We start from the raw sequence: 12,429 nt of genomic DNA on the forward strand, positions 1-12,429 counted from the left end.
GTTAGTGTCTGAACTGAGCTGAAGCCCTGGACACACAGTTGGTGTCAAGAAGGGAAAACACACAAACAAAACCCTCTCAGCCAGGACCTGTGAACCCTCTGTAATCTCAGTTTTAAGCAAATGCTCTCAACTTCCACCTCCTGTCTTAATGGCTCAACCCTTTGTAGATGAAGAACCTAGAATCCTTGACCTGATGCTGCTAAGCCCCTTCGCACGCCCCCGGATTCCTCCTGTCTTCAGGACGCCTCATGCACAGCAGGTCCTGTCTCCCCACTGGCCCTGCTTGAACGCCCCTTTCCCCTCCGCTTGCCTTCACTCCCCACGACTGCTTCACGCGGCACCTTCTCTTCCAAAGCTCCTGTCAGGTCTCCACACCCACTCTCAGCTGAGAGACATCATGCCTAGTTTTCAAAGAAAATCAAAGCAACCAGAAGTGAATTTCCCCAGTTGCAGCCCCCAGGTGTGTCTACGTCTGTGCCCACGTGTGGCGTGTGATTCTCTCCAAGCTCCCTGCACACCTTCCTGTCTCTTCTCCCTGTTCCCCTTCCCCAGTCCCCACCACCTCCTTTTTCTTTCAGCATCTTTGGAGAGATTCTGAATGGTTCCTGTTTGATGACGCCTCATCTTTGTCCAGGTGAAATATTCCTGTGCTATTTTTCTTAATTTATTGTATTTAACTGCTTGCTTTATACTGATTCTTTTTTTGTTTGTTTGCTTTTTTAATTTGTGCCTGCTCTTTGCTGTTGCATGCAGAATCTTTAGTTGTTACAGGTGAACTCTTAGTTGTGGCATGTGGAATCTAGTTCCCTGACCAGGGATCGAACCTCTGCCCCAGCATTGGGAGCTCAGAGTCTTAAGCACTTGACCCCCAGGGCTGTCCCTGTACAATCTACTTTAAAGAGGTTTTATAGGGGGGTAGACAGAATTGGGTACCAGGCTACAGGGATTTCTCCCTATGATGCATGATTGTTACTATGAATACCTTCTTTCAATGGGTAACCAATGAGAATAACACAAATGGACCATCCCCATTCTCATAACCAGATTCACAACTGCTGCCTCCTAAGCAGACTGCTTCCTACCAGTGTGGTTCCCTCATGTGATGGTCAAATCAGCACATCTCTTCTCCTTCCTGAAGCTGAGCTTCCTGTGTTATACAGCAGTTTCCCACTAGCTAGCTGTTTTATATATGGTGCGTTTATAACAGTCCTTTATCTTCACTTCCTGAATCCAGTCTATATATAGCTACCGAGTTTTTTCCAGATTACAAACTTGACAGTGTTATTTTCTCATTTAAAGTCCTTCAGTTTCTTCTCTTTGCTTACAAGACAAATTCAAATATCCAAACCTGAGTCAACATATCCTACAGCGTTTCCTTTTTCTTTAGCCAAAGGACACATGACTTCCCAAATTCACATTGCGATCTACACCTTTCTATCTTTGCCTATGATCTTCCTTTTTCCAGGACTGGCTTCACCACTGTGTGTGTGTCTGCCTCATAAATACTGACTCATCCCTTAGACCATAAATCAAAAATTGACCTCACAGCAAAGTTTTCTCAACCTCTCCCCCTGTTCCCACCCCCACACCATAGGAACAGGAACAGCCCTTCCTTCCTTTAAGACCCCTCCTCCTCACTGCAGTGAATAGTGATAAACTGTTACAGTGTGGATCTGTTTGATCCAGCTGAAAGCCCCTGGCATTCTGGGAGCACATTTTGTTCATTTTGTACCTGATTCTGCCTAGGAACTGGAAATCGTGGGAGCAGAGGAAATGGGTCTCAGGAAGAATGGTGCTGAGCCAAGCTGCCCTGTGCCTGGAAAGGGGGCCGGGAGAGTGCTAGAAACGAAGAACCAGGTGATGCCTGAAGGGACCCATCTGACTGTTTCCTATCTTTGTGTAATTCCTCTCACTTGAGTGCTTTGCCCAGAAACTTCAAGGATGTTAGATTACTATACTCGTGTAACATGAAGCTGGAAGATATGCCTACATTCTGAGTAACTTACTTCCTTTTATTAAGCAGGAGGGACAAACATATTTTCCCCAGAGGCAGATAATTTGGCTTTTACTTAGTGCAGGAAGTATCTTTTTTTTTTTTTAATTCTAAGAAACCATTCATCAGAGCCTAGTGTCAGCAGGTGGGAGCCCTGGGCTCCGATGCTGTAGCATCTCCTAGTTGGAGGGACCTAAGTGATCATTGCATTTTCCAGATGAGAAAACTAAGGTCCAGAAAAGAGAGGGTACTTCCCAGGGGTCCAGGGGCAAGTGGTATCTCTGGAGTCACAGCCCTGGTTTCCTGACTCTAAAATTGGTGCTTTCTCAGTTAATCCTAAGACTTATTAATGACACTCTTTTATGGAGGAAATGTCTAGAGTTCTGAATAATAATCAGAAGAGAAATCAGAAAATAAAAGAAGATCAAAACGTGAAATTAAGCAATGTTGTGCTATTTCCTTTTATGGACACTTATTAATATTATCGCCAAAGTATTTTTGTCATTTTCAACCTAAATCATTTTTTTGTCTATTTCAAATGCACCTGATGAAGCACCCTCCACAAGGTACTGAAGACCCCAAGACTCTTCACCTCTTCTCAGCTGAGTTCGTTCCTTTCCCGCCCCTGCCCTCTACTTGCCCGCTGATGCGATGGTTAAAGCGCACGTCAAGGTATGATTTACTGCGTTGTCTCCCCAGACAGGTTTTCTCTCTTTATCTTGCTGGCATGCCGCCCTATTTCCTCTTGATTTCCTCCCTTCTGCAGGGGGATCTGACCATCTGAGCCCTAAGGCCGTGCCACGGTGTCACAGAGAGCTGTTCTCCTCCTTCTGTGCCCTCCCGTCCTCAGTGTTCCTGGCCCTGCAGCAGCGCTCGGACCCTCCGACACCCTCCACTTGCCCAGCAGCTCAGCTCTCACGGGTCGAGGTGACTGGCTCCCTGAGCTTGCTGAGGGAGGGACAGTGACGAGCCCCCCGTATTTTGCAGCCTCGCATCCCCTCCAGTTTCTGCCAATGTGCCAGGCCCAGGTACAGAGGCCCCGGGTGCCAGGCGCTGGCCCTTGGGTCCCTGCCAGGAGGCGCTGCACGTCCAAAAGTGCCCACTCAGTGATTTCTCTGGTTCACTAGCGCCCAGTGATGGGAACAGGCCATCAGGGCGCCTCCAGTAACAGGCCCTGGAGGACGAAGGAGAGGCTCCTCAGGCCCCGTTGCCCACAGGAGGGAGAGGAGGTGAGTGAGTGAAGCTGAGGGCCGGGGGGAACGAGGTCTCGGCTCAGGGGACCCCAGGCGGGAGCCCGAGGACCAGGCGAGCGGCCGTCCTCCCGCAGTCCCCGCTCTGCGTCAGGCCCAAGTGCCTCTCGGAAGCGCGTGGAGCCACGCGCCTCAGAACCAGGGTACCTGGGGTCAGCTCACCCAGGTCTGGCATCTCACCAAAGAGGGTGTGGAGGCGCCTGCAAGGGACGTGACCTGTAGTCGGAGGCGGAGCCGGGACCGGAGCCAGGGTCCGAAGCCTCGGTCCAGCGTCATCTTTCCACACGACATCCCAGAGGTATCTGAGGCTGATTCTGAGGGAGCGAGGGGGCTGCGGGACGGGACATGGGCCGTGGCGGGGCCCGGCTCTGTCCACCCGGGGCTCAGTCCTCCTGACCTCGGTGTGGTCCTGCTCCCGGTGGAGGGAACGGCCGCTCTAGGTCGCCCCCCAGAGGCCATCTGAGGCCGCAGGGTAGGTCCTGGGGCGCTCTGCGCGAAGCCGGCCGGTGCTGCCGGATACCGACACACTTCTGGGCTCAACCAATGCTCATGGCAGCCCACCGCGGCCCAAGACCCAAGCCGCCCATGCGCACGTGGGATAGTGCCTCGCCCAGACCGACCCGAGGCAGAGCGTAGCGGGGTTGAAGGGCCCCTTCTTGTTCTCAATGGAAGCACGACCCCAAGACTGGAGTGCGTGCAGAGGCGGGCAGGACGGGGGCCGGGTTCCTGAGCCCCTGATTCAGGAACGATGAGTGAGCCCCCTCAGGGTCCAGCGTGGAAGGCGTGGGAGCCCGGGCTCAGATGGGAGAAGTCTGGGCACAGACGAAGGAGAAGAATCCCACGTTCCTATGGTTCTGTCAAAAGTGCTTCCTGTTTCCAGGCTCGAGTTACTCTCCGTCTGGTTCACACCTCAGCTCAACGCTGTGGAGACTCAGTCTTGGGTTTTCAAGACCTCAGAGTCTTGTAGGTGAAACAAGGTCGACAGGTAACAGGACTCCCAACTCATTCATGACTCAAGGACGTCCTTCTGTTTCTCTAGGGAGAGAAGGAGGGCTCAGAGTGAGGCCTGTCCTGTCAGAGTGGAGTCAGTAAGCTCCTCAGAGCAGAGCCGGGTGGGAACAGAGCTGCCAGGACCCGACAGAGAAGAGACGTGCTGACCCTGGGCCACATGCTCCCAGCCCTGCTCTGCTGGAGGAGCACGTGGGGAGCAGACTGGGGCCTTTTATGGCCCCAAAACTGAAGAAGAATTTTATGAGATTCTTGTGACTGCTCTCTCTCCCTCCCTTCTTCCCTCCATTTTTATTTTCTCTCCTTTGAAGTAGCAACCATCCCTGCCTTGGACAATTTCTCTCACAGCCCATATATCCTCCAGAGATTTCACTCAGGGCCCATAATCAGAAATAGCTCACATTACTAGACCCAATGTGGATGTTTATCTCGCTCTAACTTTTCAAACAGAAATTTTGACGTGAACTCAGACATCTCCATTTTGACCCTGCAAGAGTGGTAGACTTAATCCCAGGGTCGCAGAAGCACTGGGTGTTGGTGTTGTCATTAAGATTCCCTCCATTTCTTCACTGGACACAGTCATTTCTGACCACCCAAGGACATCTTGGCTGAAACTACAACTTTGCTTCATGCATGAGTTGAAATTCTTCATCAAGCCCAGGAAGAAAAATCAAAGGTTTTTACAGAAGAAATTACACATAAAGAAAAAAATGGTGGAAGCATCTATGTAAAAAACAGCAACTGTCTTTAAAAACTGCTTTTGAAAAACCTTGTTTCATTTTTTGAGATTGAGGAAGTTGATCTTTGACAGGAAAAAGAAGGGATAAAGAAACAGGAAAACAGGGGAAATGGATAGAAACAAGTTAATGTTTGCATTGTCATAACTGAGAAAGAGTTTACAGCATAAAAGACATTTACCAGAGGATAACCCCTAGACATGATTTTGACCTTGTTTGGCCACAATTTCCTCTTCTGTGAAGTAAGGAAGTTGGCTTTGAGGATCTCTGACAGTTCCAGGCATTGTGAGTCAATGTCTTTCATTGAGAGCAGAAAGGAAGAATCCTATACTTCAGAATCAAGGAGGTTAATGATAATTCTTAGAGACCTATAATTTTAGAACTGCAAAACCACTGAGAAATAACCACAAAAAATCTAAATGAATAAGAGTTCAACTTGTGGGCTAGTGATGCATTATTATCCCAGATCTACAGCTTTTCTTATGCAGACAGTAGCAGTTATAAAATGTAATGAAAGAAGAATGTGGCTCAAAAAGAAAAACCATGAAATATCTAGGAGTCAAGTTACAAAATCACTCTGAAGGACCCAGAAAGAAACTTAATGAAGGTAAGTTTCTTAGTACAAAAGGTTGTACTAAGAGGAGGCAAAAACATCTAAAGGGAAATCTAGTTCTTAGACTCAATCACATATCATTTTTTTTCTTTAGTAAAACCTGTAATTTCAATGAAGCAATAACATTGTGTTTAACTTGATGGAATAATTTAAATGTTATTTGGTAATAGAGAATCACTGAGTGTAGCCATGCCCTCTGAAAGAGACTGAAGAGGGAGATTTGATTATCTTTAACTGGAGGAGCTGTGTTATTAATAGCTCAGATCACTTAGTGCTGCATCCTGCAGAGACAAACAGAAGAGCAGAAGGAACAGAACTGTCTCTGACCAGGACTAGCTAGGTGCCAGGCACGCTGTGTGGTTTAGGCGCTCTGATGGGTGTACAAAATGTGTTCCCCCGTCCTCTCCCAAATGGCCTGCTGTACTTGGCTCACCCGGGTGGCCCTGATCATTTTCAATTCCTTCCAGTCATGTATGAGCTTGTTTCTCTTCCATGCAAGACTAGGTTTCCTAAGAGGACAGAGATGTGAACTCAGACATCAGCCTTCCATATGAGACATGTGGGAGTGAGGGCATGTCTGTGGGCTCAGGAAATTCATAGTGCTGGATGGTGCAAGCAACAGTTCTCAGGTCACTGCTGGGGACTTGTCTGTCATAGGTTTTCAGAAGAGCCTCCATTCCAGGACTGAAAGAATTAAGGATGAGACTAACCAGGAATACAGACAGAAGTAGTTAAACATACTAATAAATATCTTTGAAGAAAACCAAATGTAATCTCTAAGGGTAGCTATAAATTTCATCTATTAGATGAGCAAGCACACAGCCAAAAGCAAGCCAGAAACAATTTTTGCAACACATAGAATATAGGATTAGTGACCTTAAATATACATGGGATTCTGAGAAGTCAGCAGGGAAAGATGAATAGAAAAATGGGTAATGTGTAAGAGATAAAAATCACCAAAAAACATTTTTCAAAATGTTCAACCTCAGAAACAATTTTTTTAATATATTAAAACAAAAAAGAAATATTATTCCCTCATTCAATTTGGAAAAATTGAAAAAATTCTTAAAACCACTGCTGCTAAGCTGCTAAGTCACTTCAGTCGTGTCCGACTCTGTGCGACCCCATAGATGGAAACCCACCAGGCTCCCCCGTCCCTGGGATTCTCCAGGCAAGAACAGTGGAGTGGGTTGCCATTTCCTTCTCCAATGCGTGAAAGTGAAAAGTGAAAGGGAAGTCGCTCAGTCGTGTCCGACTCTTAGCAACCCCATGGACTGCAGCCCACCAGGCTCCTCCGTCCATGGGATTTTCCAGGCAAGAGTACTGGAGTGGGGTGCCATTGCCTTCTCTAGTAATGAGAATATTGACTGTAAAATATACTTTTTAACATTGTCAGCAAGAGGATAAAGTGGTACAACAGTTTCTAGCATGGGCAAATGGGAAAAACCCATTAAAACTTGAAAAATGCATATATATATATATATATATATATATATATATATATATATATGGAGATTCCACTTCTGGAATTTATACAAAAGTAAGTGTTATATAAATTTCTCAAGATATATATATATATATGGTCATACAAATTTATGATGCAAATTCATTTGAACAGACATAAAATGTTTCCAAGATAATATTTAAGTGGTAAAAACACATTGGCATTGAGTGTGAAGTAAGATTCTATGTTTTAAATTAAAAATAAATATTTACACAATTTCATTTGCAAAGCAAAAGAGCTGAAATATTCTGAATTGTAGGTAGTAGTTATAACTGAAGGGTGGGCCTATGGGTTTTTAAAAAACCTTTCATTTTTGCATTTACTTATGACCTGAAATTTTGGGTGTTTTTAGTTGAAACTTTCTGATGTGTAATATTTTTTATAATCAGAAAAACTGTGATAGATTTAAATGAAAGTAAACATTAAACTTAAAATCCTAGAAATAATTGGGTATATTTCTCCACTAAATTTTAACCAATACAAACTCTTTCTTCCTTTAACATGGATTCTCTAGGAAGATTATAACCCACCACCATTCTGGACCTTCCTTTCAAGTAGCCCTGAAGATCCAAACAACAGGGCTGTAAATCTTTTCTAATGAACCTCCTCACCCACAAGGGGCTGGCCTTACCCTCCTTTTGTAACAGCCAGACTCCCGCCCTACCACTGGCTTTGGATGCTCCAGCCTCTGCTTCACGGGGACGCGGCCTCCATAGATGTGGGCACAGGAGGGCCTCACCCCCAGATCTGAAACCCCAGGTCTGAGCAAACCCGAGGTGAGCAACAGCTGGGGCTCAGGGAGCCAGAAAGGACGGAGCAGTCACACTCCTCCTGCCGAAGCAGGCGCAGGGCCCCAGGGCAGGTGTTCGTGTCTGCTCTGGTCCTGGAGGCCCTGAGCTCCTCGAACTTCTCACTGTGTCCTTGATCCTTCTCACCAGGTCTTCTGGGACCTCCATTCTGGGACAATGAGGCTCCTCCGTGTCTTCCTCACCGCTGTCTTGATCCCCTTCCAGGTACTGCCCGGTAAATACCAGCCATGATGCCCTTTCTTATCATTACTTGGTTTTTTCTTCCCTGAGTTAACCATCATCAGAAAGTAAAGTATGACAGAGCTACTAGTAGGTCACTTCCACACCCAAATTAGGCATTGAGTGATTAGAGAATTCTTTCCAAAGCATGTTGTTGAGTCTTCATGACCTTAAATGTCTTATTGGTGGTAACTTTCTCCCTCCTCTTCTTTCCCTGGAATGAGCTGGATGATTTGTGAACTAAATCAGTTGAATCACTTGTCTGGTATAACCCAGTATGAGAAAAACTTCCTTTATTCAGGCCCAGACCTGAGACCTCTTGCCACATGTCACGGTGTGAGCTTGAGTTCTGCTGGACAAGGCTTCCATCCGACGAGCCTGTGAGAGCTGGGTGGGTTTTGCATGATGGGGAGGTGGGGTGACTGGTGAGGCACACGGGGCAGTGGTTACTGACACTGCGGTTAACACCCAGGTGTTCCTGTGGCAGGAAGGGTGTATATTTGTGTATATATATATATATATTTTTTTTTTTTCTTTCTTTCTTTTGGCTGTGCCGGGTCTTCGTTGCTGTGCAGGCTTTTCTCTAGTTTTGGAGAGCGCAGGCTACTCTCCAGGTGCAGGGCACACGTTTTTCGTTGCAGGGGCTTCTCACTGTGGAGCCCGGGCTCCGGGGCACAGGCTCACAGTGGTGTCTCAGGGGCTTAGTTGCTCCCACACGTGGGATCTTCTTGAACCAGGTTCATCAGCAACACTGACATCTTACATCAGAACAGAGAGTGAGGGATACGAGGGGGACATTTGCTATTGGTGTTTAGCTGGGAAAGAAGGGGATCCCAGTCAGATGGTGAGACCCCCAGATTTCCTCATGGGACTTCCATGAGGCTTCATATAAACGTCTTTTCCTTTTCCAGACAGCACTAGGGCGCTCAATTTTGAAAGACCCTGCCATCTTCGGGGTGGAATCTGCCTGAAGCAAGGGACACCAAGCTGTGAGGCCTTCAGAGGACCCTGCCGGGCATTCACCATTTGCTGCAAAATAAAGCTGAGCTGATGGAGGCAGCCCAGCTGAGGAGCACGCCGAGAGACCCTGAGCAAGTCTCCTCTTGTGCAAATAAAAGAAGACAGTTCTCACATCTACACAATCGAATGTTTTATCATTAGGACTGATGTTGTTTTCCATGGCAGGGTAGGCAGTGGGAGGGAGACAGTTATTATGCTTTAAATTCTTGCCTGGAAAATTCCATGGACAGAGGAACCAGACAGGCTACAGTCCATGGGGTTGCAAAGAGTTTGGCAGGACTGAGCGACTGAACACAAATGTTGCAACAGTGTTTTCATTCACAGAGCAAATGTGACCCTTAAGCCACTTTGGCCCGAGGCTGGAGTCCTGAGAGAGGTGCGGTCATTCGGTGTCTTCCTTGTCCACGTGTCTTGTCCAAGGTGTGGCCCCGTCTGTAGTTTGCTGAGTAGGCCGCCTCTCCATACAGGTGTCACTCTCCTCCCTCTGGGGAGGGAGCAGGCCTTGACAGGACCACAGTTCTCTGCTGTTTACAGAGCAGGTTTAGGGCAGGAGGACGGAGACAGGAGGCAAGATGCCCAGGAAGCGGGGGACAAAGAGGAAGGACAAGAGACACGAGCATTCTTCCAAAACCTGAACAATCTCACAGGAAAGAAAGAGTGTGACTGGCATTGTGGTGATGTGACGAGGACCAGTTCTATAACTGGGTCCCAATCAGTGATGAGTGGGCTCCCTGGTGGCTCAGATGGTACAGGATCGGCCTGCTATGCAGATTTCTGGGTTGGACAGAACCCCTGGAGGAGGAGACAGCAATCCATTCTAGTATTCTTGCCTAGGAAATCCCATGGACAGAGGAGCCTGGTGGCCTACAGTTCATGGGGTCGGGAAGAGTCAGACACCACTGAGCAACTAACACTTTCACTTGACTTTCAACCATGAATAATTAAAGAAAATTCAGAACAGGTTAGCAGATGAACAACCAGTGTACTGTTTCTGGCTTCTTTGTTTTGCCTCAGGTTTCATTTTTTTTTAATTCCTCAGCCAAAGTCACATATTTCAAGCCTCAACACCATCATAAATTATAATAACTGGTAATGAAAGTCACTGTGTTCTTCTTTATAAAAATTATCCTGCTTATTCTTGCAAGTTTTCCCTTTACAGGGTATTTTAAAATCAACTTGGTCAACATAAAAATATTTTTAATCCTAATTTCTAGATTATTACCACTGTATGGAAAGTCGTGAGCCAATTTATCATTCTTTTAAAATGTATAATAATTTTCACTTGATTCTAATACTTAATCCTTGAGGAAGGAGACCAGTAGAACATCGTGCAGTAATAAAAATTTAGTATCTAGAGTCAGATTCCTGATTCCAACTTTAATTTCACCACATACAAACTCGAACACCACACTGAATATCTCTAGTCTTATTTTTTCCCCATGGATACCATTAGGGATGATATTACTATTGGTATAAGGTAAGACTAGTTTATTCGGGTTGTAGGAAGGCCATCATAATCACCTTCAATACGCTTCACTTGGTGGGTTCTGATTAATTGCATAAATGTAGGATGAGTAATTAGCCATCATCTTGAGATGAGAGGGAAAATACAAGAATTCTTGAGTTAGTCACTCTGAAGACATTTGTTACAGAAAAATGCTTCATTCAGAATAAGGGGGATCATTTCTTATGAGAAGCCCAAGATTTTCTGGGTGAGAAAAAACTGAAATCTCACCCCCAGCTGCTGAGACTTAAGTTAGGGATGGCTCAACCAAAGCCCGGAGACAGAGGAGAGAAACAGTAGGTTAAGGAAAACCAGGAGGAGGGTGCCTGGATGTCTGTTAGCATCACTGATGCCATCTTGGGCTCATGCAGCTCCCGCCATCCTTCTGCTGACCCAGCCCAGTACTGGCCTGTGTGGTGAATCACATCTCTGTCATCAGGGTCTTGTAGTTAATAGATATTGTTTAATACCCATTAGGACCAGGCAGCCTCCATGCTCTGTTAGTCCCCAAACAATGAGGATAACCTTCCCTGATGTATTCCCGTGTGACTAGTTACCCTTTCACAAATCTTAGGAAAATAGATTTCTATTTCCAAGCCCCCATCTGTGTACACCAGGTTAGCAACAAAATAGCCCCAGTGGCTCCTCAGAGGGAGCTTTGGAGTCCTGCTCTGTGAGGAAGTAAGGTGCTCCCCCGACCTTGGTAAAAAAATGAACTTATTGATTATACCCAGCAGCCTCCTCATTTTTTGGTCTCAAGATGCCATCTCCGTTTGGTGAGCTGTTTTCATTCCTTCTGTCCTTCATCAGGGACACTAAGCCCCTGTCCCAAACTTGTTTTGATTCAGGCTTTGGCTAAGGAGCAAAGCCCTTTGACTTTCACTTACCCTGAAACTATGCTGTGTTTTATAGCACTAGAGTCAAGTACATGAGGCTTTATGGGTCATTAGACATCACCATGTCCTGGACAGGGCCCTGAATCAGCAGGGTCATTCCAAGAGCAAAGATAAAGCCCATTGTCGGACGCAGGGGGACCGTCTTCTGTACAAACTGAGCCAAGTGACATGCTACAATAGATCTCAGACACCTCTCAGCCTCTGAAGAGAAGTGAGTCCTAAACCCTGTGATAGTTTTCCTTCTCGAAGTCCCATTCGGTTTAGTGCAAGAGTGACTATCGGAAGAATAAAAGATTGTATCTTGACTGTATTTGTGCCTGAGTTGAAGAAGTAGTGGATGGTACTAACTTCATGAAAGTAAATGGAAAAATGTCATCTAAACTATTCACAGGTTCCTATAGAGTAAGTGCTCCATCAATTTTAATCATTCTTTTAGATTTTTATTTTTTTGATGTGGACTGTTTTGAAAACTTCATTGAATTTGTTACCCTATTGCTTCTGCTTTATGTTTTGTCTTTCTGACCACAAGGCATGTGGGATCTTGGCTCCCCAGTCAAGGTTGAAACCCACATCATCTGCACTGGAAGGCCAAGTCTTAACCACTGGACTGCCAGGGACATCCCATCTATTCATTCTTTTTTTTTTTTTTTTTTACCATCATCATCATTGTTGTTCTCTTCTCGTCCTGCACCCATTAAGAGCTAACAAAAGAAACCCTTCCAGCTTTGCCTGGAACATTGTTAATCGTTGCACCTGTTCATATCATGGGCTTTCGAAGTCTGGGAAATATTTTAGTTAGTACTCAGATCAGAATTGAACACTGTCTTCCATATGCAATCGCCCTGTTTGGACCTATAAAAGAAGCTTTGGGTCGCT

At 46.0% G+C, this 12,429-nt stretch overlaps 1 long non-coding RNA gene across 1 annotated transcript; it reads left to right on the top strand.

Annotated features, from left to right (window-relative positions):
- Window positions 1-516: 516 nt before the first annotated feature.
- Window positions 517-10,503, top strand: LOC129644657 (uncharacterized). Its single transcript, XR_008710912.1, has 7 exons — window positions 517-634; window positions 1,747-1,857; window positions 2,547-2,665; window positions 2,760-2,920; window positions 3,121-3,222; window positions 8,044-8,118; window positions 9,045-10,503. It is a non-coding gene; the product is annotated as an uncharacterized LOC129644657 (long non-coding RNA).
- The last annotated feature ends 1,926 nt before the right edge of the window (window positions 10,504-12,429 follow it).

Source organism: Bubalus kerabau, chromosome 2, assembly GCF_029407905.1.
Source record: "Bubalus kerabau isolate K-KA32 ecotype Philippines breed swamp buffalo chromosome 2, PCC_UOA_SB_1v2, whole genome shotgun sequence".
Taxonomy (NCBI): Eukaryota; Metazoa; Chordata; class Mammalia; order Artiodactyla; family Bovidae; genus Bubalus; species Bubalus kerabau.